This window comes from Cricetulus griseus, chromosome 8 (assembly GCF_003668045.3).
Source record: "Cricetulus griseus strain 17A/GY chromosome 8, alternate assembly CriGri-PICRH-1.0, whole genome shotgun sequence".
Lineage (NCBI taxonomy): Eukaryota > Metazoa > Chordata > Mammalia > Rodentia > Cricetidae > Cricetulus > Cricetulus griseus.
The window spans coordinates 64,549,202-64,564,989 of record NC_048601.1 but is presented as its reverse complement, the minus strand read 5'-3'; positions in this window follow the sequence as shown (position 1 = coordinate 64,564,989).

Here is a 15,788-nt window from a genome sequence, read left to right as displayed (position 1 = left end):
CCTCTCTGCAACTAAGTTCCAGAGTTCAGTTCAGTGTATATCTGTGGGTGTCTGCCTCTGCTTCCATCAGCCACTGGATGAGGACTCTAGGATGGCATAAAAAGTAGTCATCAATCTCATTTTAGGGGAAGGGCGTTTAGGTTATCCTCTCCACCTTGCCTGGATTGTCAGTTGTTTCATCCTTGTAGGTCTCTGGAAATCTCCCTAGTGCCAGATCTCTCCTCGGACCTATAATGGCTCCCTCTGATATGGTATCTCTCATCCTTCTCCAATCTTCCCGCAACTCAATATTTCTGCTCCTCCATTTCCTCCTCTCTCCTCTAAAGACAAACATGGTATGTACTCACTCATATATGAATTTTAGACATAGAGCAAAGGATTACCAGCCTATAATCCTCTTCACCAAAGAAACTAGGAAACATGAAGGACTCTAAGGGATAAATGCATGGACCCCAGTAATGGGAAGGGGCAGGAACTCCTGAGCTATTTGGGAGCATGAGGGTAGGGGAGAGGGAGCTGCCAGAATCCTATCATTTCTACCACAGTATAGCAAGTAATTACTTTCCACAGCCTAGTGCACTGTTGGAAGGGAGATGGTGTCAGCATAATTTCAGCCACTTGGGGCAGAGTTCTAGGCACTGCTTGGTGAAGTACTCATTGTTTAGATGCATATAAATCCTGTGACGGGGCTGGAGAGGTGGCTCAGAGGTTAAGAGCACTGACTGTTCTTCCAGAGGTCCTGAGTTCAATTCCTCAGCAACCACATGGTAGCTCACAGCCATTTGTAATGAGATATGGTACCCTCGGCTGGCATGCAGACAGAAGACTGTATAAATATGAAATAAATAAAATCTTATAAAAAAAAAATCCTGTGACCAGGTGTAACATGTGGTGCTCAGGATAGAATTCGGCTGGAAAGGTAATGGAGAATGATGGTGTCAACACAAAAATGTGATCCTCAGCCAAGCAGTAGTGGTGCTGGTGCACACCTTTAATCCCAGCACTCAGGAAGCAGAGGCAGGTGGGTCTCTTGAGTTCCAAGCCAACCTGGTCTACAGAGCAAGTTCTAGGATAGCCAGGTCTATGCAGAGAAACCATCTCAAAAAACAAACATGATCCTCACCTCAAGAAGGATAAAAGGCAGCTTATTCTGGAGTCAAAATGAGTGGCTACAGCCCAGAAACAGACTCCGGTCACCCCAAGTTGCAGATTCCACAGTGTTACAGAATCTTCCTACATCCACCTCCCAAGGGCTGGGATCCAAGTGTGTTCCCTGTGTCTGGTGTATGCAGTGCTGAGGGTGGAACCCTGAACTTTGTGTAGTTTAGGCAAGCATTCTACCAGTGAGCCCTAGTCCTCAGTCCCCTGTAAGTACTCTGAAATGTCATGTTTTACAGATGACAGCCTAAGTTAGGGAACTGCCTCTAGCATGTGTGGGCAACTCCGAATGTCTCCTGAGCAGAATCTGGCCATGGTCTGATGAGTCTTGGTAGAGTAGCCCGATTCTCTGTGGAGGAGGCAAGCAAGCTCAAGCAGTCTTGTATTCTCAGCTGCCTCCCCATCCTGATAGCCGCCACGCTGTTAACTTGAGAAGGCCTGACACAGATTAAAAACAAGAAATAAACATCCCCAGATCTCAAGTTCCCAACAAGTGTGACTCAAGTCAAAGGATAGTCTCTCTGCCATGGAACCCTGAATAACAGGCAGTTATAGAAAATGAGATTCATTCTGATGTTCTCTCTGACCTCTTCAAAATGCATGCATATATGCATGTGTATGTGTATCATTGTGTGTGAATGTGTATGTAACTGTGTGTCTGTGTGTCCCTTTGTGTGGATGTGTGTATGCATGCCCCCACACACAAGTATGTGGAAGCCGGATAGTTTATCAACCTTTATTTATTTAGAAGCAGAGTCTCTCACTGAACCTGGAGCTCACTGATTTGTGTAGACTAGCCTTTTTTTGAGACAGGGTCTCTCTCTATTTAGCCCTGGTTGTCCTGAAAAATATTGTGTAGACAAGGCTGGCCTCAAATTCACAGAGGTCCAGCTACCTCTGCCTCCTGAGCGATGGGGTTAAAAGCATACACCACCATGCTTGGTCCCATGCCTGGTCATACGTGACTGATGGGATTGAACACAGGTCTTCGTGTTTGAAAGATAAGCACTTTACCGAGTAAGACATCTCACTCCCTCTTAGGCGCTTTAGCTCGACCATTCCAAGTGGATCTGAGGGGTTGGAGAAATGGCTCAATGGTTAAGAGCACTGGCCACTCTCACAGAGAACCCAAGTTCAATTCCCAGTACCCACCCAGTGTCTCACAACCTGTATTTCAGGAGGTTCAGTGCTGCCCTCTGGTATCTATGGGCACTAGACACATACATAGTGTACAGACAGATGTACATACAGGCAAAATGCCCATGCACATAAATTAAAGGGGCAGGGATCTAAGCCGAGGCAGAAAGCACCAAGCTATTCTAGCCACTCTCAACAAGGACGAGGCTCAGTGCTGAGGCATGAGGACCATGGAGGTCTCATTTATACAAGAAGGAACTAAGCACCACAGCTCCCACCAGAAAATAGGATGCTTCATTTCACTTCATTCTTTTGATTAATCTGATACCACACCATTTTTGAAAGAATGCAGCTGAGGTCTAGGAAGATAAAAGAGTCTGTACTAGGTTGCAGTCTGAGACACGCAGGGCTGTTTCCCAAAGATGTGTCCACATGGGGGCAGTGTATCAACGTGAGATAGACAAGCAACCTTGCCGAGCCTCTGTCTTTAGAAGCAGGAGAGCAACAGGTGGGTCTTCCCATCTAAGCCATGTAACATAATTCCCTGGATATAGGGGCAATTGGGTTTCTACAGCAGACGGCCTGGTTTCGATGCCACCACTGTCATTTACTGGCTTGTGGTCTAGAGAAAGTACCCCTCCTGCTTTCTCTCTGACCTTGCTTTCTCATCTGCCAGGGAAACGCTGCAGTGAGCAGAGAGTTACAGCCCACAGGGTCCATCAGAAGGGAATTGTGGATGAAGGCAGTTCATTGTAAACGATAAAAAAAAAAACAAAAAAAACAGTTAACAAGAGCTGGAGAGATGGCTCAGCGGTTAAGAACACTGGCTGCTCTTCCATAGAACCCGGGTTCATTTCCTAGCACCCACACATCAAGGCACAACTTTCTGTAGCTCCAGTTACAGGGAATCTGACACCTTTACACAGACACACATGCAGGTGAAATATCAATGCACATAAAAATAAAGAAATAATTAAATTAAAAACAGTTAAATGATAGTTCTACTCCAATGGAGCTATCCAGAGAAATCAAGAATGGGTGGTGGTGATAAACTGAGGACAGTTATCCATATGTAGTCACATCAGGTTACAAAACATAAAACCTGGGCTAGAGAGATGGCTCAGAGGTTAAGAGCACTGGCTGCTCTTCCAGAGGTCCTGAGTTCAATTCCCAGCAACCATGTGGTGGCTCACAGCCATCTATAATGAGGTCTGGTGCCCTCTTCTAGCCTGCAGGTGTATATGCAAACAGAATGCTATATGTAATAAAAATAAATTAATTAATTTAAAAAACATAAAACCTACAGGAGAAAGGACACATGACCAAGATGGCGGGCCCCCAGGTGAGCCCACATGGTTAAGATGGCAGCCCCCAGGTCAGACCATATGGCCAAAATGGCGGCGACCATAAGCCGCTTTTTTGTCTGTTTATCAGCCTGTTGGCTGCAACCAGAAAGGTTCTGTATGCATTTCCCATGGGTGAAGCAAGTGGAAAAACCATTTTACAGATGAGGAGAGCAAAGCTCAGAGAGGCCAGCCATGGCCTACGGACAAGTGTCAAACAGGCTTCTGCTAGAGTCTCCCTGTGGATGGACTCTGGATCTCAGGCTTAGAGCATGTCAGGTGTTGTGAAGTAAGCCCATCAGAGACCAGACACTCTTAAAACCAGAAAAGAAAGCCTTTATTTTTGCCAGCTGGCAACTGCACAGAGAATTTGCCCAAATCCCGCAGCCCTGAGCCTTACAGCTCTTTGTCTTTTATGAACAAAACTATATCCTGCTTGTCACACTTCAGTTATAAGGAAGCAAAAATACAGAAGCCAGAAAGCAAGGTTAGTACATTTAGGGATTTGCTTGTTTTTGTTTTTTGAGACAGGGTTTCTCTATTGCTTTGGAGCCTGTCCTGAAACTCGCTCTGTAGACCAAGCTGGCCTAGAACTCACGGAGATCTGCCTACCTCTGCCTCTCAAATGCTGGGATTAAAGGCAAGCAGCACCAATGCGCTGGGTTTTTTATTTTGTTTTGTTTTATATTCAGGGACGATCCTGGAACTATGGACTTGGTTCTGTTTTGACAGGTGTTGGGTCCTACATGCTGGGTTTTAAGGTCAGAATGTTGTCTAACATGGTGTGAGTCACACTATTGTCGAGGGACCTGTTACCTGAGGAAGGCCCTCTTCCTCCATTAGGAGAACCACTTCACACCCATTACACCACTGCCTACAGCCCTATCCCTGGCTACCTGTATGGCAGTCTGTGCAGCATGGGACATTCTCAGGTTTATCCCTGTCCCAACACAGGAAAGCAGAGCTGAGGGAGGAAGGTAGAGATCAAGCCCTCTGGAGGGAACGACTGACTACACAGGCCAGAAGGAGCCTTTCAACCTTCCAGGCTGCGGGCAGGCAACTAAGACTGGGTTTAGATTCATGGGAGGGGCTCCTGTAGTCAGCTGGCACATTCAGCTCCTGCTGAGGAACTACGTTTAGTTCCCAGCACCCACTTCGGTTGCCTGATAAAAGGCTGTAAGTCGGGAGAGATGGCTCAGAGGTTAAGAGCACTGACTGCTCTTCCAGAGGTCCTGAGTTCAATTCCCAGCAGCTACATGGTGGCTCACACGATCTATAATGAGATCTGGTGCCCTCTTCTGGTGTATACATAATAAATAAATAAAATCTTTAAAAAAACAAAAAAGGCTATAAGTCCAGCTTCAGGTGATGCGTGCCCTCTCCTGGCCCCTATACCCACCTCTACTCATGTGCACATCTTCACATACTTTCAAATAACGAACAAAATCCTTGTTCGCTGATCTGGCCAAGGACCAATGCCCTCTTCCCTTCTTTTCCTTTCTTTGTGTAGTAACAATAGAGACATAAACATAGTTGAATCAAGCCTGCTGCAAAGGCAGTGGTGACTCTCCAGGAGCTACGGCGGACAAAAGCAACATCTACTTCTGGTTTTTAATACCACACCATATAATAAGCTTTTTGAAGGTTCAATTTGCAAATCAAAATGATGACAGGCAGGTCCAGTGTGTTGCAAGACTTTAAGCTTTCGGAGAGAGTTGCTGAGCTGAGCGTGGTGCTCTGTAACGCAAGGCAGTGAAGGGCACATGCCAGGGGGACAGAGGAGCCCTGCAGGCCCTAGGGCAGGAGGCTCTCAAATTTATGAATATTCCAGACTGACTTCCAGGCCTGCAGGAGCAGAATCTGATCCTCTACTGGGCACAGCTGAGGCCTGAATCTGGTGAGGTACAGAGGACATCCATACTGGGAGGCTGCAATTCACTCTCAGCTCAGGCGGAGGGGGGGGATGGGGGGGCTGGGCCTGGCAGGGGAGGGCAGCAGTCGGAGACCCTAAACCCCACCCAGCTTCTCTTAATGAGCCCCACTAGGAGTTCCAGCTGTCAATCATCCCTCCTGGCCAAGTCCAATGAGTCTGCAGCCTTCGTCTGAGGAAAAGGCTGATACAAAATGATGCCAAATCTAGCCTGACAAACCTCGGGGTGAGAGTCCTGGACTCCCAGAGGAGCTGCAGTCCCTCAGCAAGCTAGCTGTTTTCTCTCCGGGGAGTCCAAGAAATCAATATCTGCCTCCGTCCTCAGGGGCTTTCTGGGGGAAACACAGACAGGAGGCTAAGAACAGGTTGGGCACCTAATACAACAAAAAGCAGAGAAGCTGGGGGCAGCTTGTTGAGAAGTTGTGGTCGGACTGGTAGGAGTGGGGACCCTGGGAAGAGCAGGGTCTCAGGAGCCACGCAAAATGATTTAGTCTCTCCCTTTGACCTCTCTCTGGTGTGTTAGTTCCTTCTCTCACCGCTGGAATAAAATCCCCAACAAAAGCAATTTAAAGAAGCTTGGTGACTCACGCCTTTAATCCCAGTTCTCAGGAGGCAGAGGCAGGTGATCTCTGTGAGTTTGAGGACAGCCTGGTCTACAGAGCAAGTGCCAGGACAACCAGGTATACACAGATAAAACCTGTCTCTACAGACAAGCAAACAACTTACAGAAGGAGGGGCTTAGGTTGGCTCTTGGTTTGAGGGTCGCAATGGAAGACATAAAAGAAAGCATTAACCGCTCTCTATTGGGAGCAGTGGGGCGGGGGGGGGGGCAAGCTGCTCAGGAAGTGTCTGTGAGGAGATGGAGGGAGAGAGGGAAAAGGAAGAAGGGAGAGGCATGGAGACAGAGAGGAAGGGAGGGACAGAGTAGGGACAGGGAAGGAGGTAGGAGGGGAGGGGGAACATAACCCATGGGTTTTCCCTCCTCCATTAAACTGTTCTAGACAGGCCCAAAATGTGTCTCCTAGGTGATTCCAAATCCAGACAAGTTGACAATAAAGATTAGCTAGCCCACCAGGGAACCATCTATTGCAGAGTACAGCACTAAAACCACAGAGCCCAAGTCTGGGATCCTTGGCACCTAGAAGTCTCTGTAATTTCATCAACTCAGTAAGAGGGGAGTATTTGAGATGTGAACCCTCAGGCCGGGATATTGAGGGTCTACTTAAGTGAAGGCAGCTCTACCTTTGGTCATCTCCTACCCATGCTCTTCTTAGACACAAAATGCATTCACTCCTTCCCAAAGAGGCTCCAAGTCCCGTCTTCATCAGATCTGGATATGGATGGGAGCCTCCGGTCCAGCTTCAATTCTAGAGTAAGCTCTCTCGTCCTTCAGATCTGTGGATTGAACAGACAAGATCTCTTCCCCACCTGGCATACAGTGATGACACTAATCTCAGCTGGGACATGTCCCATTCAAAAACTGGGGAAACAGAGGTAAAGGAAACCCTTCATTCACAAAAATTCTCCAATCCAGCTGACTAAACAGTGGAGTCCCTTGATTAAGTCTGTAAACCTGGGAATAATTTTCTCTGAGTTTTGACTGCACCCTCAGGCTGTTGGTTCTGCCTCAGAGCATGCTTCCTGTGATGTGAGTGGGCGCTACATGTTCACATCTGAGCAGTTACCTCTACACACTACCTGAGTGAACTGTGGAAGAGTCCAGCTAACAGTTCCTTTTCTTCTCCCTCCTCCTCCTCCTCCTCCTCCTCCTCCTCCTTCTCTCTCTCTCTCTGTCTCTCTCTGTCTCTCTGTCTCTGTCTCTGTCTCTCTCTCCTTCCCTTCCTTTCCTTTCTCTTCCGTGTGTGTGTGTGTGTGTGTGTGTGTGTGTGTGTGTGTGTGTGTGTGTATGAACACGCTTGTGCACAGATGCCACAGCATCCATATGGCATGTGGAGGTCAGAGACAACTTTTAGGAGTCAGTTCTTGTCTTCTACCTGCTTTCACTTCCTTCCTTCCTTCCCCTCGCCCCCTGTTTTGTTTTGTTTTTGTTTTTCAGACAGGGTTTCTCTGTGTAGTTCTGGCTGTTCTGGAACTCACTCTGTAGACCAGACTGCTTTTGTCTCTTGAGTACTGGGATTAAAGGCATTCCCCACCATATCTTTCTTGCTTCTTTCTTTCTCTCTTCTCTCCCTCCCTCCCTTCCTCCCTCCCTTCCTTCCTTCCTTCCTTCCCCCCTCCCTGAGACAGGGTTTCTCTGTGGCTTTGGAGGCTGTCCTGGAACTAGCTCTTGTAGACCAGGCTAGTCTTGAACTCACAGAGATCTGCCTGCCTCTGCCTCCCATGTGCTGCGAGGATTAAAGGTGTGTGCCACAGCCCGGCTGCTTCCTTCCTTTCTTTACTTATATTTTAGATAAGGTCTAATGTAACTCTGGCTGGTCTGGAACTCTCGTAGACCATGCTAGTCTCAAATGCACTTGTCTCTGTCTCCTGAGTTCTGAGATTAAAATTGTCTACCTTGGGTGTATTGCTTCATTGTGTACTACAGGCCAGCTGACTCACAAGCTTCTAGCTTCATCAATCACTTATTATGACTCTGCCCTCTATCTTTGGAAGCACTAAGATTACAGATGCGCACCACACCCAGCTTTCTGTGTGGGGGTTGTCATCTTTTCACAATGCTATGACCTACCCATTGAGCCGTCTCCTGGTCCCAGTCCTTGCTACTGTCCATCTGCTTGAGTATATCCCTGTAGATGTGAGTGGTACTCCACTGTGAATTGATGGGCATTTCTAGAATAAGTGATGATGTTTTCTCTCAGACACACTCCTAAAGTGCCTTCTCTCTGACCAGGTCCAGATTAGCCAGGGCCAAACAGTAGGACTCTGTCTTATTACATTAAATACGTAAAGTATTCTTCTTTCTTGTTGTTTGGAGCAGAGTCTCTTGCAGCCCAGGCTGACCTTAAAATTGATATGTAGTCAAGGATGACCTTGAACTCCTGATGCTCGTTTCTACCTCCCAAGGGCTAGGATTACATCTAGAGTACACCCAGAGCACACCGTTCCCTGCTTATAGGGACGTCTCTAAGATGCTGTCTTAGGGTCACTATTGCTGTGATGAAGCACCATGACCAAAAGCAACTTGGGGAGGAACGGGTTTATTTCACTCACAGTTTTATAGCCTAGTTCATCATCAAAAGCAGGGAGGGCAGGAACCTGGAGGCCGGAGCTGATGCAGAGACCTTGCTCAGCCTGCTTTCTTCTAGAGCACAGAACCACCAGCCTAGGGGTGGCTCCACAATGAGCTGGGTCCTCCCCCATCAATCACTTATTATGAAAATGCCCTACAGATTTGCCTACAGCCCCATCTTACAGAAGCATTTTTGAGGCTCCCTCCTCTCCTCTCCAATGGCTCTAACTTGTGTCAAGTTGACATAAACTTGCCCACATGAATGTTTTGTTAGTCAGATTCTGCCACTTACAGAGTACCTGAAGTATCAATCGTTTTTGGTGTGGTTGCAGAGGTTTGAGCTTCTGGCCAGGTTGCTGTTGCTTTGGACTCTCAATGTAGTACATTGTGGCAGGAGAGCCAGGAAGCAGAACTGCTTGTCTGACAACTGCCAGGACACAAAGACAGGAAGGGACTGGGCTCCCAATATCTCCCTGAATGACCTAATCCACGCCCCCCCCCCCACACACACACACTAAGGAACAACTGATCTTCCACAGTGTAGGTGTTGTAAGTATTTTATTAGCTGTCTTTTGTTACAGGTATGCAACACTTTCCATGGTGTACTCAGCCTGTGCATATGACGTTGGTTTGGATCAGATGATTTTGCCCATCTGTGGGCTGATGTGAGGGTTCTGGGCATGTTTCAGGCAGGCAGGGCACTCCAGGCATATTAAATGCAACTCTTACAATATTTCAACTTACAAAGGGTTATGGAGACAGAGCCCCATCAATAGCCAAGGGCCCTCTGTGCCGAACATTTACTACTGTAGACACTCAGTACTGTAGACACTGAGACTTTGAGAGCAGAGTCAACTATGACGGTTCCTGTTGAATGGACAGGCTGCACTTCCCAACTCTTGGCAAACTATGTGTACCTCCTATATTTCAGGCACTAAGAAAATCGTCTGGGGTGCAAATGAAAAGGAGAACAGCCAGGTGTAGGGGCACATGGATGTGTAGGAGGCTGAGGCAGCAGGATGGGAGTTTGAGGCCAGCCTGAGTTACACGGGGAAACCCTGTCTCCAAAAAAAAAAGGACAGACTGGAGAGATGGGTTCAGTGATTAAGAGTGCAAACTGCTCTTGCAGAGAACCTGAGTTCAGTTCCCAGAACCCAGGGGATCTGACGCCCTCTTCTGGATTCCAGAGGCACCTGCACTCACAGGTGCATACAACTACCCCTCACCCCCGTATATACACACAATTTTGAAAAAAAAAAAAACTATATTCACTTATTAATTTATTTGTATGAATGTTTCGTCTGCATGATGTGCAACATGTTGGTGCCTAGTGTCCACAGAGGTCCGAAGAAGCATCAGATCCCCTGGAACTAGAGTCATGGGCAGTTGTGAGTTGTCATGTGGGTCCTGGGAACCGGACCCAGAACCTCTACAAGAGCTGTAAGTGCTCTTAACTGCTGAGCTACCTCTCCAGCCCAAAGAGGAAGAAGCAGAAACAGCCGGAAGAGGAGGAATTGGGAAGCAAAGAAATTTGTAGATTCATAGAAATCTAGCTGATTATTGCTTTATAAGAAACAAACAAAAAATTCATTGGATTTTTAAAAACCCACATAAGGGCTAGAGAGATGGCTCAGCCATTAAAGGCTAAGCTCACAACCAAAAATACAAGAGCATTTACTGCTCTTCCTGAGGACCAGAATTCAATTCCTAGCGCCCACATAGACTGTAACTCCAGTTGCAGGGGATCCGACACCCTCTTCTGGCCTCCTCAGGAACTACATGTAGCGATGCGCAGCCATGCATTGAGGCAAAAACCCATGTACATTTAAAAAAACAACACATAGCAGGGCGGTGGTGGCACACGCCTTTAATTCCAGCACTTGGGAGGCAGAAGCAGGCAGATCTCTGTGAGATCGAGACCAGCCTGGTCTGGAAGAGCTAGTTCCTGGACAGGCTCCAAAGCCACAGAGAAACCCTGCCTCCAAAAACCAAAAAAATAGAAATGAAAATAAAAATAAAAACAACACAAAACCAAATAGAAAGTGCATGGAATCCTAAGATAATAAATTTAGACTTCTGTAAGTACATCTGGTAAAGTATCCCAGAGAGCTACTGGGAAGAAAACAAAAGTGTGTGTCTCTTTCACACTGGTGGACAGAGACAAGAGAGAGAGAGAAAGAGAGAGAGAGAACACAACATCAAAACCCAGAGAGACAGAGAGAGAGAGTGAGAGAGAGAGAGACACAGAGAGAGAGAGAGAGAGAGAGAGAGAGAGAGAGAGAGAGAGAGAACACAAAAAAAGTAAAAGTAAAATTTTACTGACTGGCTTTGTGTGTTAACTTGACACAAGCCATGGAGTCATCAGAGGGAGGGCCCTCAGCTGAGGAAACGCCTCCGTGAGATACAACTAATGAAAAATGGGCAAGAGCCCAGGCCATGGCAGGTGGTGCATCTCTGGGATGCTGGTCCTGGGTTCTATGAGAAGGTGGGTTGAGTAAGCTATGAGAAGCAAACCAGTAAGCAGCCCCCCTCCATGGCCTCTGCTTCAGCTTCTGCCTCCAGATTCCTGCCATGTTTGAGTTCCTATCCCAACTTCCTTCAGTGATGAACAGCAATGTTGAAATGTAAGCCAAATAAACCTATTCCTCCCCAACTTGCCTTTTGGTCATGGTGTTTCATCACAGCTACAGAAACCCTAAGACACCACTCTTAAAAGACTTTTAAAATTTTTCTTTTAGTTTTTATTTTTGTGTGTGTATGTTTTGCCTGCATGTATGTCTGTATACCACTTGTGTGCCTGGTGACCATGGAGGTCAAAGGAAGGCATAGGATCCTCTGGAACAGAAATTATAGATGGTTGTGAGCTGGGGCAACCAGCAAGTGCTGGGATTTGAACCCAGTTCTATGGAAGAGCAAAAGTGCTCTTAATCACTGAACCATCTCTCCAGACCCAAACCATTGTTTTGAAAGAACAAAAACAGAAATGGTGTCTCACTGTGTTTTTTATTTATTTATTTTATTATATTTGTGAAGATTAGAGAACAAACTGCCAGAGTCAGTTCTGTCCTTCCACCCTATGGGTCCTGGGAGTTGAACTCAAGTCTTCTGTCTTGTCTCTAAGCCCCCTTCCCTGCTGAATCATCCGACTTGACTTGCCCTGTGCTTTTCAGCTCTTTTTCATCAGAAAACTGCTTACACTTGGGAGTTGTTCAGAGACTCCTGCTCACAAATTTCTTTAGAGTTTAAGTTTCTCAGCTCTTCCTGATCTGTGCAGTTATCGTTTACAAAACTTTTATTCGGGGCTGGTGAGTTGGCTTGGCTAGCAGCAGGCTGATGTCTGCGAGTTCAAGGCCAGCCTGGTCTCCATAGTCAGTTCTAGGACAGCCAGGACTACGTGGTGAAAAACCCTGTCTGGAAACAGACTAAATGTCCAAGTAGCTACAGGGGAATAATAAAGTTGTGACTGCTCTTCTCCCCCCCTCCTTTTTCTTCCCTTCTCCCCAGAGGCAAACAGTCACTGTTTTTATTTTTTCAATTACCATTTATTTCTATATTCTAAAATATTCAATCTGCCATCTCTTGGTACTTGGTATTATTTATTATTCATTCAGTATTCAACAGCTCCCCATGGATGGAAAAACATTAGCTCTCTCAATCCACCCAGCCTCTCGATCCCTTACCTCTAAATACAGCACAGTGTTTGCCAGTTGTTGGCAAACTTTTGTTTATGCTGCACGTATTTAACTCTGTGAAGCTGTGGTTCATTGCCTGTCTAAAACACCTGATGGTCTAATAACGAGCCGACTGGCCAATAGCCAGGCAGGAACAAGGATAGGTGGGGCTGGCAGGCAGAGAGTGTAAATAGAAAGAAGACAGGAAGAAAAGAATGAGAGAAGAAGGAGAGGAGGACATCGGGACCAGCCACCAGGCCACCCGGCCATCCAGCCACACAGCAATCCATGGAGTAAGAGGAAAATTTACAGAAGAGAACAGGAAAAGCCCAGAGGCAAAAGGTAGACAGTCTAATTTATGATAAGAAAAGCTGGCTAAAAACAAGGCATGCTAAGGCCTGGCATCCATAACTAAGAATAAGCCTCCGTGTGTTTATTTTGGATGCTGGCTGGTGGATCCCCCAAAAAAAGCCAAAAGAGATAAAACATCTTACTACAGCCAGTCCCATAGTCAATGTTTCCACTATAGTACTCATCCAACACTGTTCCTAGCTAAGTGGGTGTTGTTTTGTTTTGAGATGAGGTCTCAATGTGTAACTATGTAGCCCAAATTGTCCTCATGCTTTCTTTTAAACATTTGTTTATATTTGTCTGTGTCTATCTGTGTGGGTGTACAGCTATGCTGCAAGTCTGGAGGTCTGAGGACAACTTGAAGGAGTTGGGTTTTCTCTTTCTACCATGTGGCTTCTGGGGCTCCAACTCCAACTTGTCAGCAATTGTTCTTTCCCACTGAGCCAGCAAACTTCTCAGTCTCCTGAAACCACACCGACATTTCCTGTTTTGCTTTGTATTGCTTTGTTTTGAGACAGGGTCTCTCTCTCTATAGGGCTGGCAGTCCTGGAACTTGTTATGTAGACCAGGATCACCTCAAATTTACAGATATTTGCCTGCTTCTGCTTCTGGAGTGTTGGGATCAAAGGCACACGAAAGGGCACATGCCACTCTGCTCGGCCTACATTTCCTTTTTAACAGAACTTTTTGTGTTTGTCTCCTCCTTCATTAATTGTTTCGTTTTTAACAGTCTCTAGCCAGGCCTCCCCTATATTTTAGTCACTCTATATAATGCCTCTTGGCATAGGATAAGCCTCCATCCCATTGCTCTTTTACCATAGTATTCCAGGGGGGTTTCCTGTCTCCTCTCCTGCACCCATCTGAAGTAACTAGTTTTTCTTTCTATTTTGTGGAGGCCTGCAGAGGTGGGGGGGGGGTCTTCATTTTTTTTTTTTTTTTTTTTTTTGGTTTTTCAAGACAGGGTTTCTCTGTGAAACTGTCCTGGTTGTCCTGGAACTCACTCTGTAGACCAGGCAGGCCTCAAACTCACAGAGATCTGCCTCCTGAGTGCTGGGATTAAAGGTATACACCACCACCTGTCAGACTCTCTGTTTTTGAGACAGGATCTTAGTAGAGAAGGCTGGTGGTCTCAAACTCTGCATCCTCCTGCCTGTGTTTCCTAAGGACTGGGATTAGATTCATGTGCCAGTGTGCTTGGCAAACTGGTAAATGTCTGTTTGTGACTCACAGTCATTTCTGAAAAAGGATCTATGCTGCTGTTGGTTGGTTGGCTCACTTTCTTTTTTTATTTTGCAAAATTTACATATATTCTGAAGTTTTGTATACACTCAGTTTAGAGTTTGGCCCAGGTTTGGGTGCACTCTAGGGTTAAAAGCATTCTGGGGTTAGGAGAGAGAGTCCTGTGAGTAAAGTACTTGCTGGGCAAGCATGAGTCCCAACCTCCAGCACCTGCACTGAAAAGTCTATAGTGCCAGTTGACAAGATCTCCACAATTGCCAGCCAGCCAGTCCAGCTGAATGGATGAGGGGGAAAAGGGCGGGTGATAGGCAGGGTGGCACCCTTTAAACTCAGTACTTGGGAGACAGAGGCAGGCAGATCTTGGTCATTTTAAGGCTAGCCTGGTCTACATGGTGAGACCCTGTCTAAAAAGCAAAACAAATAAAAAACAACAACAAAAAACCCACAAAAGGTAGGGAATGATTAAAAAGACACCTGGTAGATCAATATGAGTATCTGGTGTTCACATGTGTCCACACACATACATACAGAAAGATGCACACAAAATGAAAAAATGTAAAAGCATCATAGACGAGGCGCTGAGTGACACCTCAGAAAAGAAAGCATCGTCACCTAAAACTGGGTCAGCACATCTCTGTCTCTTTTAGTTGTCAGTTCTGTCTTCCAAATACTACTGTTAGGCTGGGAAGAACTCAGTCCACAGGGCACTCTCCTGGTCACAAAGCCCTGAGTTTGCACCACAGAAAACAAAACAAATCCAGTTGTGGTGGTGAATGCCTATGATCACAGCACTTGGAAGGCAGAGACAGGAGGATCAGGAATACCAGATCATTATTGGCCACGTAATTGAGTTTAAGGCCAGCCTGCGCTAAATGAGAAAGCTGTATCCTATAAATAAATACCAAGGTAGGTGTGATAGTATGTGCCTATGATCTAGTAATCAAGAGGCTAAGACAAGAGTATTGCTGTGGCCTTGCAGTGGTGGCATACATCTTTAAATTCCAGCACTCAGGAGGCAGAGACAGCCTGGTCTACAGAGCTAGTTCTAGGATAGCCAGGGCTACACAAAGAGACTTTGTCTAAAAGAAAACCAAACCAAACCGACCAACCAAACAAACAACAATAACAACAAAAAGAGTATTGCTGTGAGTTCAAGGCTAGCCTGAGAGTGAGACCCTGATTAAAACAAACAAGCAAACAAATAAATCAATAAAATAAAAACAAATAAAAAGGAAAGAAACCAACAGCAAATCACAATCAAGCAAAATTGTAACTTAAGGAACAGTTTTATTTTCAAAACTGTTAATTTACAGTTTCGTTGAGGTTTACTTCTGCTGTCATTTTGACCTTGGTATTTCTCCTTCCAAGATTAAAATAAGACTTTACAGAGGTAGGCAGATCTCTGTGAGTTCAAGGCCAGTTTGGCCTACAGAGCAAGTTCCAGGACAGGCTCCAAAGCTACACAGAGAAACCCTGTCTCAACACCCCCCCAACAAAAGAAATTAGAGTTTAAGTCCGGATACTTCATAGCTATACAGCTCAGGTCACTGCGGCAGCGATATAAGCAATGACCTTCAGACTTTAGTGACCAGATGTAAAAAACTGCATGTCCGTCCACACCACAGGAGCTGCCATCCAGACAGGGCTCAGCTAGGCTCCATCCAGACAGTGCTCAGCTAGACTCCTCTCACCCGCCCAGCTTCCCTAAGTAGCAGAGTGCTTGCCTTGCATGCAGGAGCTGTGGACAATGGAAACTGAGTCAATGGAAG